The following is a 14,249-nucleotide window of genomic DNA, read 5'->3' as shown; positions in this document are numbered from 1 at the left end:
AAATTGGAAAATTACTAATTTAAGTAAATTATCTGTCAATGAGTTGCTAGTACGAGTGGGAACGGCAGATACTCTGCACTGAATTCTTGAAACGCACAAGGACCTGGCGAACCAATCATCTTGCGATGGGCGTGTTTTCAGGTTTATTTAGCCAATCATCTGACACTGTGCGTTTTCTAGCTCCGTTGTTGTAAACAATTCAAAGCCGGAGACGAGAGATTTGTATAAATATCTATCAGTGTGCCACGCTGTCTTAGGAACTCGTGGTGTAGCTCAGAAACAACTGTGCATCAGCTACGTGTAGCACAGCACTTTTCCCGTGGAGCTGACAACGATTTGTTCGTACTACAGGTTGGTCTGCCCTTGTGGTCCTTTATCTTTAGTGAATTTTTGAACAGCTCATGAATGATGTAACTGTTGTCTATACTTTTAAAGCTAAAATCTAAAATCGATATGTCTACCAGCCACATGTGTAAATGCTTGAGTGAGACAAGTGCGCTTGGATTTTTGCGAATTTTATCCCACTAGTGGTGGTAAGAACCTGGTGCGTCAAGGTGCACCTTTTTCTGATCTCATCCATTACTTGCTCATGTATTTTATCTTGCATTGTTTTTGTATAATGGCAAAGAAAAATAAATAATCGGAGTATTTGCTCAGGTCATACATAAAATTATGTGGACGAACTGTCAACGCGCACTGAATGAATTGATAAATTAAAGCGAAACCGCTATGTCCAAATGCAGATAAAGCGGGTAGAAGGAGTTCTTGCTTGGCAAGTGTTAGTGGCATCATGTGTCTCCGATGCATGTGTAGACAGCGCGCGTTTATTAAAGGCGCATTATTTAATCTGAGAGTCCGCGACTCACGCGGTCCATGTGGAGTCTGAGGGCGCGCAGCATCTCCAGCAGATGTTCGAGACTTGAACTCAGGTCTGATTCTGATACATACTGTGGTCACAATAGGACATCGAAACTTTTAAAATGCCATCTAGATTCTCATATAATAACTGTTAGACAAACAATGTGGTACAGTGTAGTGTAGTGTAGCGTGCAATGTGCTAAAGTGTGTTGTGGTATAGTATAGTATGGGCTTGTATAATGTTTTATTGTGTAGTGATGAGTAATGAAGTATAGTATAGTTTAGTATAGTATAGAAGGCTTTAGGATTGTACACTGTAAAAATGTATTATCAGGTAAAATAAAATGTGCTTTATGTGGTAACATCTAAATTAACTGGTTTATTCAAGTCAGGAATGCTATTTAATATAATTAAACCAACCTGACAAATTAGGTTACACCAAATAAAATGAAATTGTTATGGGTTATATCATGTAGAAATAGATCCTTCTGGTAACAATTGCAGGTTACCACATATTTCAGTGTATAGTCAGGGTTGGGAGGGTTACTTTTGAAATGTATTCCACTACAGATTACAGAATACATGCTGTAAAATGTAATTTGTAACGTTCCGTTAGATTGCTCAAAGTCAGTAATGTATTCTAAATACTTTGGATTACTTCTTCAGCACTGGTAGATTTTTCCTCTTGTTTTGACTATAAAAACTCTGCCAGTACAGTAAGACAAAATACACATATTAAAAATAAATTCTCTGAAAAACCTAAATATCTTATGCATTGTTTCTAAATCAAGATAATCAAATTGATCTTGTTTTAAGGATTTTAAGCTATTTTTTACAGGAAAACAATACAAAAATTATTATTAAGAATACGATTTTTGCCCTAATATCAAAGGTCTTACTAGTAAAAAAGAAATTATGAACCAACGTGAATTTTCTTGATAAAAAAAAAATATGATTGTGCCTGGTAACGTGCTAATAACGTAGAAATAGCATTTCAGCTTAGCGTAAAGCTGACAATTTACACAAGGTTTATTTCTATTTCTTCTGCTCCAAACTTACTTCAGACTTACTTCTCTGTCTGCTCGTATGAATGTAACACATCATAAGAAAAATGGTCTGATGATGCTCAATTTGTTTTGTTGATTTTGATCAGTAAGAGGCATCACATGTTACCCGGGCAAGAATTAGATCCACAGCCCCTGAAAAAAGCCATCATTTCGTTTGCCATGCGATGCTAAGAGTATACCTATGTTAAAAGCATTGCCTGGGTATCAACAAAGATGAGTTCCATACTGCAAATACTGTGAAATAGTTCAGTACTAGGCTCTGTTGACAGCCCCATGGCATCATAGAAGAATGGGCACGGTGCCCAAGCCAGAAGTTCATCTGCAGAATGCATTACATGAAGCAGTGGCACTCAGACTGTGTCATGTCCAAACATTGCCTACTGGCAGCGAGTTGTTTTTGTGCTTGTGTGAAATAGCTCCTCATATGTGATGCCCAGCAAGTAGGCAGTTTTTTCCATGTCCCATTCATCAACAACTGAATGGTGTGTGAAACTGTAGAAAGCAGAGATTTCTCTACCAAGCTATGCTGTGACAGTGTGGGTGTTCATTTATATGTTTTGAATTCTTGTTGGTGGTGCTTGCAGAGGCAAGCAACAATATTACTATTGGTTGTACTTACATACTTTGGATTTGAACAACCCCCTCACCCCATTAAACTTCAACACATAACTGTTGTACAGATGTGAATGATACCTCAAATCATGTGGCTTGTTGAAGAGATCTGTGCTGTTACTTTTCTAAGCATTCTGACTTTAAGGAATATTCCAGGTTCAATACAAGTTAAACTCAATCACAACATTTGTGGCATAATGTTGATTACCACAAAAATGAATTTCCTTTTCTTTAAACAAAGCAAAAATCGAGGTTACTGTAAGGCACTTCCATTGTAACTGCCTCACTGTAACACAGATTTATGCTTTTCAAGTCTAAATGAATTTTTGTGGTAATCAATATTATGCTACAAATGCTGTCGAATGAGCCTAACATGTATTGAATCCAAAATATTACCAAATATTTTGATTAAAGCAGTGCTTGTTGCATGTAAAGCTACAGTGTACATATCTTGGTCCTGATCTGTATGTTCATAGTTACCCATGCATGTCTTCTAGCTGCAGGCATGCACTTTTAAACACGGTCAAGTATTAAGGCTTTGCGGAGATGTTTTATGGAGAGCTTTTAGCTAGTCGTTACTTGTGTATTGAGGGAGACTGGCATACTGGGCAATGGGTCATACATGCTCTTGTCCAAGTGTGGGTTATTTTAGGATGTTCATTAATCACCAGAGATTTAGTCACTGGCTTCAGGCTGACCTAGTTGAAGACAGGTGGAGGCTGGCTGATAGATGTCCTGTGGCTGTGTGTGTGTGTTCATGCATTCACATGGGTTTATATAGTTTATGTATTTTTATGCATTTATTAATTAAATACATGTAAATTTTTTTAATAAACGGGGGAAAGAACATTTAATAAATTGAACAACTTATTCCATTTATGACACCCCTTCTCTGAAGGGTTTGAAGGGGATGACTGCATGCCACTGATGTATTCTCTGTATAATCTCTCTCTCTCTCTCTCTTTCTCTTTCTGTCTCTCTTTCTCTCTCAATCTTGTGTAGTGTACATCTTTCTCTCTTTCATTCCCTCTATTTATCATCCTAGTTCTTGCCTCTAGTCTAAATCTAGGTCTGTGTTGAAAAGGACCACAGAGTGTGTGTAATTACAGTCCACTCCACACCTGACCACAGATAAAATCCTTGAAAAATCACTTGTGACCTAAGACGGAGTACATGGTGTATCACCTTTTGACTTGTTGGGCACACATTCTGCTCTGTATTTTCACATTACTCTTGTCACTCTCAATGTGCAAATAACATAAAGCAGTCATGCTCACTGTTAGCCGTGCAAATATATCAACAGCAGTATAAAAATTATACTGTAGCAAAATCTCTACCGGTTGACACATGACTATCACATCGTTCTTGTATGAACTAATCATTTGCTAGGTTCCATGTCAACTATATATATATCCTGTCTGTCATTATTAATAAACGTTTAAACAAATAGATTTTTTTCATGTGCATGAAATTTGATAGATGGGTTAATTTGTTTGTGGGTGTGTATTAAGATTTGTTTATTGGCTAATTCCAAGTTCTTGTTAAAAGCCATACCAGCGTGCTGTCATGTCTTTATAGAAACATTTAGTCATCAAATGGTATTGAGCAAGATCAAAGCAAATTAAAGGAATAAGCCTCAAGAGTAACTGTGTTATGTAACTGTCGTAATGTCACACCATGGACTTTACAAGCAATAGCAATACCGTATTATATATTAGACACCAACGTTCCATATGCTATACAAAGTATACATTAAAATGAATTATTATTATTAATAATAAATACATTTATCAATAAACCTACTTATTGCCATTTTTTTCCAAAAAAATAAATATCACAATAACAATTATTCTGCCATGTAGGATGGACCGAATAACCACAATTTTATATCAAAGTATGTGTAATTTTTATGTCAAGGTAACTGTATACATCACAACATTGTTATTATGCTGAAGTCAGCCCAAAATTATGAATTATTACATAACCACCTTTACCACAGTAACACTACTGACCATTGTCTCAATATGCATACTTCCCTACTATGTTGTATGCCAAAAACAGTATGCCAATGGAGTAGTATGTTGTAATCCTCAGTATTCATATAACAGTAAACAAGAAATACCCAGATGACTTATTACATCCAGCAAAATTCGGAAGTGCGCATCTACTGGAAAGTGTTCTATCCCATAATGCCTCCGGAGCTGTGGAGACACCACAACTACTGTAAGTGTGATATAAAGTAAAAAAAATTGATCCTTGTGTTTAAATGGTGTTTGTTAAACAAAATTAAATTGTTGTTAGTGCTGTCATTCAACAATTTTTTAATCATGATTAATCGCATACTTTTTGATAGTTAATCACGATTAATCACAGATTTTGAAAGTGCTGAAATTTGACACTATATATACTTATTTTACTGTCAAAATGCATTTATTTCCACCTTAGTAAAGGAAACAAAACAATATGTAACAATATAATACTTTATTAACAATTTCCAAACAAAGCCTTCCACTGTATAAAGTAACATTAAACATTTCCTGAAGTCTAAGTGGGAGTTTGTCTAATTGAAAGAACTAGTCTCCCCATAGATTGCATATTCATTGCAACAGGCATTAAATCTCTTAAACTCTCATCCTCTGCCGGTAGACTTTGGCTATCCGCTTTCGTACAGCAGTCTTGAAGCTGCGTTCATGATTCGCATCAGGGCATCAACGCCAGTGCCACTTTGAACTTCACATGAAGAGCGCTTGTAAACAAAAACGTCTCATAAATTATTGTTGGTTGTTGTTATTACATCATATATTTGGGACACGAGACAATGATGGATGTACGGAATATTTTCATACCATTTACCTGCATACCTAAAAAACACATTTTACATAGTATTTGATTTCGGATGCAGCTCATGTCTACCACGGATGCGAGTGGTGCATCATGATGCTTAAAAACAAAATGGCTATCCATTATAACCGAAGAAGCTATCGGAAGCAGCTGTCAGCAACACAATTTGTTGTCTAATTTTTTTAAATCATGGTATAAATGGTATAGTAAAATTTCTAGACTTTAGACACTTTTCTAAGGTCGCATGGTATAAATAGTCATGCTGCCCAGCCCTGGCTACCACCAAGAAACAAAGCCAAACTGTAGGCTCTTTATGTTTGCTGATCAATGTTATGAACAAAGAACATTGTATGAACAGTAGTAACCCAACAGCAATTCAAATCCAAAATACTGTTTGCATTTTAATGGTTTGTAGCATAAATATACTATGGTGATGTGCAGTCACAAATGTGGCTCATCCAGTCAAAATGTCCAGATCCAGTCAGATCTGTTTTATTTCCTTATATTCCATGAGATTCCTTTATAGTATGGCAAACAACTTACACAACCTGCCATAACTGGATTAGCTCTGAAGAGGAATGGGTTTCTTGTGTATAAACAATTTGATTTGGCCATATGCGCCTTCCAAAGCACGTCAGCAAGTACATGCATCTGCACAAGTTTACAAGATTGACGAAAATAACCCTGATTCAATTTTTCATCTTGATCATAAACATAGCCAGCAGCTTGAGGAACCCGTGGTGTGTACGTCCATTACTTATGACCAAAGAGATATCAAATCCATCCTGAGGTGCTCCAAGGTTAAGAATTTGCAGGTGGATACTGACAGTGCCATAACTCTCGGACTGCGAATAACATCCTGGTCTGCGAACCAACAATAGGTTTGTCAGGCCTGATACCTGTCAAAGCCAGAGTAATTCATTGGCTGTCAAAGCCAATAAATTATGTTCATAAGCCTCGAAACAGCCTCGTTTTCAATGCAGGCTGTCAGATGTTACGGATAAAAAAAAGGTAAACTGAAGAGGCTTGCAGAATATCAAAAGCTCTTTTGGCTGGAAAATGAATAAAAACAAAATCAAATCGCCCATTTTGTTGTTTGACGAGTCTTGTAGTCGTTTCCTCCAGATTTATGCCGTTTCAATTCACAGGAGGTCATATAAATAACCACCAATTTGTAGTAAAGCTGGTAAAATGTAGTGGAATGTAGGCTTAACTGCAGTTCTGACATAGACAAAAAAATGATTGGTGGCTATGAACGTGCATACCAGGCAGGAACAAACACCTGCTCAGGACAACTAATGTATGGGTTTTCTAGGAAAGACTGCAAGATTGCTGCATGAACCTGTAATAATACAGACAGTAGAATTCCTCTAGGACGTGTTAACTAGAGGTCGACCGATAGTGGATTTTACCAATAACTAAGTTGGGCAGTACCTGCTGATAACCGATTAATCAACCAATAGTTTTAAAAATTTATACTGAATGAAAAAATAACACAAAGTAAAATAGTGCTGAACTTTATTACAAAAATAAACAGTACTGACCATAAAATGAATACAGAAATATTAATATATATTAACTAATATTAAAATTTTAAAGTCAGCTGATTTTTAAATTGACGTTGTTTCCTTAGTCCACAAGAGAGCTCAATAAATACATAAAACATTCAGCACCGTTGTATTATTGCATAGGACATTCCTATCCTGGCTGTTAAAAAAGAGCATTTCATTTTCAACTAATGTGCATAAAATAAATAAATAAAAAGTTTTAGTCAGTCCATATTCTCAAATGTTAAGTCAAAAGTAAAATGAGGGGGGAGAATGCTTCAATAGATAGTTCACATGTTGTTACACTTGCACTGATTCCTACTACTCCAGACTCGAGCTTCATAATAACAGCGAAATACCACATTGTTTTTTATTCAGTACAGTTGTATGTAGAGTAGCAATATTCACAGATAGCAATGGTATTCAGCTGAACTCGGTGGTGAAGCGTCTCAGACTATGAGCCCAGGCCAGGGACTGTTCGATCAGATGGAACACAACAGACTGGAACCGAATGCGAGGATCTCGAGACATACATTTCCAAGTTGAACATCTTTCCTGACAAAGCATTTAAACTACTCATTGCTTAATCTGAGAAATGCTTATAAGAGAACAAGACGCAATGGCCAAAGACCTCCACCAACTGTAAGGGGCTGTTCACACTGAATGCTTTTGCAACCATCCATTTGTTTTTCTATGTAAACGCGTGCTAGACAAACGTTTCCCTTTGTTTTTGTTTATTCAGCATCTCGTGCAGGAGCGCTGTTTTTTAGATGATGTGTCTGATTAAAAAGAACTTTAAAAGCAAATTGAGACACTTGCTTTCGGTTAAACTGTATTTGTTGTGCTGTGTCTAGCCTTTTTTAGTGCAAGAATGTGATCAATCTGAAGTCATCGTATTACAATGTGGATACATTTTTTTTTAATTGAAATCAGATACGTTTCTGATTTGTTTATACGTTTCTCTCAGCTGCATGAAGATATTAATTTCTCATGTCACTAGATTTAAATATGCAATTTAGCTGGCTAACGAATGCATAAACGTGACCAGCTGGATATAAACTAATGCAAATAGATAGTAATAGATGGTAACAGTCGTGACATTTAAACATTTGGTTAGGACTTGCGTGTATTTTTGTCACATTGTTCTAACTGCTTGAGGTTAGCTTTAATGTTAGCTTCCTCTCAGCCTTGTCAGCAAACATACTGCTATTCTCTACTAATACAGCATCTAGTCAACAAATTAATTACTTTCTAATGATATGACAATGTGTACTGTAGTGTATTGTATACATACCTTTTAGTTGTTGATGTTTAAAATCCGCATCTGAAATGTTCCGCTCCATGCAGAGTGTAGTCTCACATGTCAAAACAAACACCACAAGGCATCAGTGAAGTTTTTATTTCGCCTCTAGAGAGGCCGCTCTCATACTGTATAACAACAACGGACCCTTCCCAGCCGCTCCAGCACCGGACACAACAGGGAAAAATTATTGTGTGGATTTTTGCAGATAACCGATAGTTCCAGAAATCTGTTATCGTGCAGATTAATCTGCAAAACTGATATATCGGTCAACCTCTAGTGTTAACAGGAGTAGCATTGCATGTATAAGGGGCCACTCAGCGGGGCTGCAACTCTGTTGCATTGCCTTCTCTTTGACTGGCCTATAGATTCTTGATGGGAAAATGTAGGGATGCATTTAGAGTAATTTTGTAGTTAAGTACTCTAACACATAAAAAAAAAAAAAAAAAAAAAGAAATTTTATAGATTACTCAAAATTAAAATATAAAGGAATATTTCATCTTCATACCCAATTTCTGTCATAAATTACTCACCCTCATGTTGTTCCAAAGCCTTATGGCTTTCTTTTTTCTAATGAACACAAAAGAAAATGTTAGGCAGAATTACATTCTTGGTCACCATTCACTTTCATGAATGGAGAAAAATACAATGGAAGTAAATGGTGACTGAGGCAACATTTGTGACTTATTCTGCTCTGATTGGAACAGCCTGAGTGTGAGTAAATGATTACAGAGTTTTGATTTTTTTAGGTGAGCTGTTCCTTTATGTTAAAATACGACAAGTTTTTAAAATGTAAATTTTAGTTTTTTTTTTTTTTTTTCAGAAATGTGGTATCACCTTTATAACGGGTTCAAAATAAGCTCCAACAACCCTGACAACACTTTTCTTATGAAAAAAGTAGCCATATGCATTAATAAAAACAATATATATAGAATAATAATAATTACAAATATATTTGCAAGCAGCGATGATGGGCCCAAGCACCATGGGTCCATTTCCACCCGGTGGCTTTCGGAAAACAGTAAATAAGTAAATAAGTGGTCGAGTAAATAATTATGACACCATGTCTTACCTTCTGCTCAGACATAATGGTTAACAACTTTGATGTGTGTGGCAAATGAAATAAATGTGTAATTATATCAAGTTTTGGAATACCCTTGAACATCTATTGTTGTCAGCAAGTTTGTCAAATACACCCGAATACACTACAACATCATGTAATCTGATCTGTTGCCATGACAACACTTTTCAAGATATCAAGGATCCATTCACAATTTTACATCAGCGGTGTCTTGACATTATAATTAACATGACATTATTATTAACAATTTTGAAGCGATTTGGGTAATTGTAAGATAACTATTTCAAAATCTGTTGTAAGTGCCATACTTCCTGCTTCCAGTTGGTGGCACTATGACCGTGACCCACAGTTGCCATTAATTTGTTGCCCCGCCATGGCTTCACAGTTCGATTGAACATAAATCTGTTTGCAATCTATCATCTATTTTTAATTGTAATTTTTATTTTTTTTTTGCTAACTGATTAATTTTAAATTTTTTCTATAATTTAATATAATTATTTATTGACAAAAAAAATGTGTATATCTAAAGATTATATTGTAATGAAGTCATTTACCATTTGTATTTATCATTAAAATGGCTTTAAATTAAATTAACAAATGCAATTCAAGACATTAGGTTTAAGATAGTCTAAGTAGATTTTAATATGAGCACAGAAGTTATTCAGGCTTGTAATTTTGTTGCAATTATGTGGCAAAATGTTTCAGTTTCTTTTATTGTTGCATTTTTTCTCTGTTCACTGTCAAAATAAATGAAGTACTTTAACTTTGAGTCTGCATTCGTTATTCATATGCACAACTGTTTAAATAGCCTCTAAATTAATGTTGGGCAAATGAGGACATAAATTAGGTTAGAATACTGCATGTCCGCCCATAGAATAATTATTAAAAGCAAAAATTACCAACTGCTTACCAACAAACAACTATTGATCCACTACGTTGCCACAATGTTGTCATGACGGACTGGCACCGTTCCAAAGTAACGTTGTGGCAACAAATCCAGGAATTTTACTTTTCCGGTTGTCACAACGTAATCTGTTACATTGTCACGATGAAAGTTCGGTTATAAAATTACAGTGCAGTTAGGAAATGGCCACGTACTATGGCTAGCAGGGATTACAAAATGACTGAATTTGCTGCGGCTTTTCTCAAATATTGTGATGCAATTTGCTGCAATTTTTGGGGTTGTTTTGCAGTGAAAACTCAAATCAACATTATATACCTCTGTAATTGTGTTAATTACATTGTAAATGCAATTACATGTTAAATATTTTAGTGCATAATAACTGAATATGCAGTTAGCAACCAAAAAAAAAAAGAAAAAAGAAAATGCACACAAAAATACCAAACATTTAGGTGAAACCTATGGGTATTGGAAAACCCTTAATTATTTTTGTATTAAAATGTTCTGCCTCAGAGAATGCAAGAAAACTTATCTAAGTTTTAAATAGACATACAATAAATCTTTAAACTAAAAACACAAATGAGGATTCAATAATTAGGCCTGTTGCCATTATTACATTGTCTGATATTTAAATCTGGTATATGGCCATATACGAACAAATACAATTAGACTTCATATATTTGAGTATTTATGTACTCGTTTAAATTCCACAAGTGTTTAAAAAAAACATATTACATATATGGAAATTGTAATTTTTGTCATATTGTCATATTCTGTATATTGCATATATCTATATAATTAACATTTTTATATCAGTAAAAACATTTATGAACATTTACTTTCAACATACAAGTGTTCAGCATATATTGCCATTTTCAGATTCGTACCCTACTGTATTAATAGCACTTCAAATTCTAATCACATTTTATTACACAACTAATAGGGATTTTAAGTGAATGTTAGGGATTCTTTGTATAAACACAGGTTTTTGTGTCTCATCCGCAGTACGCAGGGTGAAGATGAAATGCTAGCTGTGATGTATGTGTGCTGTGTGCGGTCCCGTGAAAGTTTAGAAGGATTTTAATAGTGAACGCACAACATTGAGGAGACGCTTACACTGTTACTATGGAGATGATACAATGGCTGCTGTGCATTTGAATATGTTGTGACTGCTTCAGGCTTTTCAAGCATTTGTTTTGCCGCTGTCACACATGAAGGAAAGCTATGGGATTCCCTCAGTTTTACGGTTTGTTTTGCGGAAAATTTGCACAAATTATCAAAAATGGCAAGCTACCGCAAATAATGCGGAGATTGGTTGAATTTGCAAGATTGCAAAATCAGTCCTGTCTAGAAGGGATCCCTCTTTCATCAAATCCTCGCACATGCACAGTCTGTTATGTATAGTCTAAATATGTGTAACTGTGTTCATCAGTTAACTGTGTTTATCAAAAGAATGACATAAAGTTAAAGATCAGTTTAAGATGGCTAGCAAAATAACAACGGCATGCTCATGATACACGGCATTTGAAGTCACACAGCAACAATGAGCTCTAGTAAAAGATTATTTTAAATGGTCTGCTTTGATAAAGAGTAATTCTTGATGATCTATTCAAGCTCTAAAATAAATATTTAATATAACAAATTTGATAACTTCATGTCTATGTGTGCTATTGTTAGTCATTGTAAGTCAGTGGAAAAATACATCAATCAGCTCTGGTAAAAGGAGTCTGACTGGGTTGTCTAGTGGTAATTAATTCGCTCATTGCATCAGAGGTTAAAGGTTCTAATCTGCCCATATGAAACTTTATATTTTAATTAACAAAGATTGCATCCGCACCTCAGTGGATGTATATCTTGAGTGGGGACACATTTGTTTGCATTTTTCTTTGGGATTCGACTGGAAAAGAGTGCAAACTGCGGAACTCGCAGCAACGAGGATCTCTCGCCGCCCATTCTCGATTCCTCACAGAGATGCCCAAACTAGGGCCCGCAGGCCCTTTGATTTGGCCCACCTTGAAGTGTATGACGAGTGAAAGAAAAATGCTATTGATGCAGCTTTTCACTGCATTAATTTAGCAGATTGCAGAGTAATGTTTTTATTATTATTTTTATTTTTTGGTATAATGAAATTATAATGGAGGGGAACCAGGGGAACTTTAGTATTTTAATATAAAACAGTTTGCAGAGCCTGAAATTCGGTGCGGGAATGCGGCTATTGCACACAATTAAAATAATTCCCACAATTTCCACGTTCATAATGTGGTTCATTTACAGTGCAGCTGCAAATTAGTCTCTATATTAGTAAAGCAATAGATACAGATGAACAAATCAAATCAATAAACTTGTTTTTGTATCAAACTGTAATTTCAGAAGCTGCACGAGTAAATCCACTCTGTCTCTCCCTATCTCGCTCTCATGCAGCTGTCAGCAGTGTCAGAAGTGTGAGCGCGTGAAGTGAAAAAGTGCTTTGTCGCATAGATACTGAAGTTAACATGTTACAGGTGTATAAACCTTTCTAAACCTGTTAATTTGACATGTAGATGGTGTTATACCATGTCTCTGTAAGCGAGCGATTCGATAAAACTATATCGTTCCTGTTTATAATCAACAAAGCTGTTAACATTGCAAGCGCGTGACGGCGAACTCCTTTCGTATCTTGGCGCGCCCTCATTTTTCATAATGCAGCACATTTGCAAGAAAGACAGAAACAGCAAAAATACTTTGTCAGCTGCATAATGAAGAGAGACACTTAAACACCCGTTACATCTCTCATCTCCATCTCGAGCCATAAACGCGCACAGATGGGCACTCCACTTCTCACGCTTTGCCTCAGTTTGTTGTCATGCTCACGCACTAAAATCAAATCAAATGCTACAATGTAGTTAATAATAATATTAACAAAAATAATATCTGGATGTGTTAAATAGCCTTGATGTAAAATAAAATGTTATTAATAATACAATAATAATTTGACAGAATGTTAACTACATCATACAGTATCTCTGACTAATGTTCATTGTTTTATTAAATTGGCTTGGAGTTGCTAAGTTTTTTTTTTTTTTTTTTATAAGCTCCTCATTCCAAATCCGGAGAAATGCTACCATCTACATCTACTGTGTCTGTGCATTTGTTTTGTGGGCTATTAATTTAATAGCCAAAATATTTGGAAATATGTGAATGAGAAAAAAAAATGTTTTTCTAGTAACAGTGCACGTTATGCAATGCCCCCCCATATGTAAAGGGGTGAATCCGCCCCCACCCCCCAACCCCCCAACCCCCCTCAATCAAGATTGATTTTTGGCCCTCCGTAGGAAAAAGTTTGGGCACCTCTGCTCAAGTACATCACTGTGGAACACGTGTTGCTATCTTCTTAATACTGTATAATTAATGCTTATGCTGTTTAAAATTAAAAGCAGTTCATGAGCATGCCTTTGTTATTTTGCTAGCCATCTTAAACGGATCTTTAACTTTATCTGTCGTTCATTTGACAAACATAGTTAACTGATGAACGTAGTTAAACATACTTAGACTATACATAATGTACAAAAGAGGGATCCCTTCTAGACACGACCCACAAAATCCTGGAGGGACTGAGATGTGGAGTTTGGGAATCATTAAACAATGGAGCTTAGCTGCCCTCTATTGGACATTTCTGGGACTGCATTTGAACAAGTTAATTGTCACTCAGAACTGGGTTAGACATATGGCTTTGATTTTCTAGTATTTTTACATTTCAGTTAATATTTGTATTATATTTTATTTATATAAAAAATAAAAAGTTTGTGCAGTACATTTTCATTACAATAAACTTAAACTTCTATAGCTTTTTTATTTCACTTTAAAAACTGCTTTCGCTTACACAATAAACTGCCATGGCAACAGTGTTTAAGATATCAAATATCCCTTTACAATTGTACATCAGCAGTGTCTTGATATTATTCTAAAGAATTTTGAAGCAATTCACAAACACAAGAGGGCTATTCAAAGTCTGTTCAAATTATAATTATTTAATAATAATAATTGTATTTATTTATCACATGTT

The 14,249-nt window shown here is 35.4% G+C and overlaps 1 protein-coding gene across 2 annotated transcripts in view; it reads left to right on the top strand.

Annotated features, from left to right (window-relative positions):
* The first annotated feature begins 241 nt into the window (after positions 1–241).
* LOC127452695 (cell migration-inducing and hyaluronan-binding protein-like) overlaps positions 242–14,249 on the top strand; it is a 301,080-nt gene continuing 287,072 nt past the window's right edge. For both annotated transcript variants that reach the window (XM_051718318.1, XM_051718314.1), the window contains exon 1: positions 242–351. The gene's annotated coding sequence lies outside the window, so the exon portion shown is untranslated. The remainder of the gene's footprint in view (positions 352–14,249) is intronic.

This window comes from Myxocyprinus asiaticus, chromosome 2 (assembly GCF_019703515.2).
Source record: "Myxocyprinus asiaticus isolate MX2 ecotype Aquarium Trade chromosome 2, UBuf_Myxa_2, whole genome shotgun sequence".
Taxonomy (NCBI): domain Eukaryota; kingdom Metazoa; phylum Chordata; class Actinopteri; order Cypriniformes; family Catostomidae; genus Myxocyprinus; species Myxocyprinus asiaticus.
The sequence above is the reverse complement of the archived record's forward strand: the minus strand, read 5'-3'. Positions and strand labels throughout refer to the sequence as shown.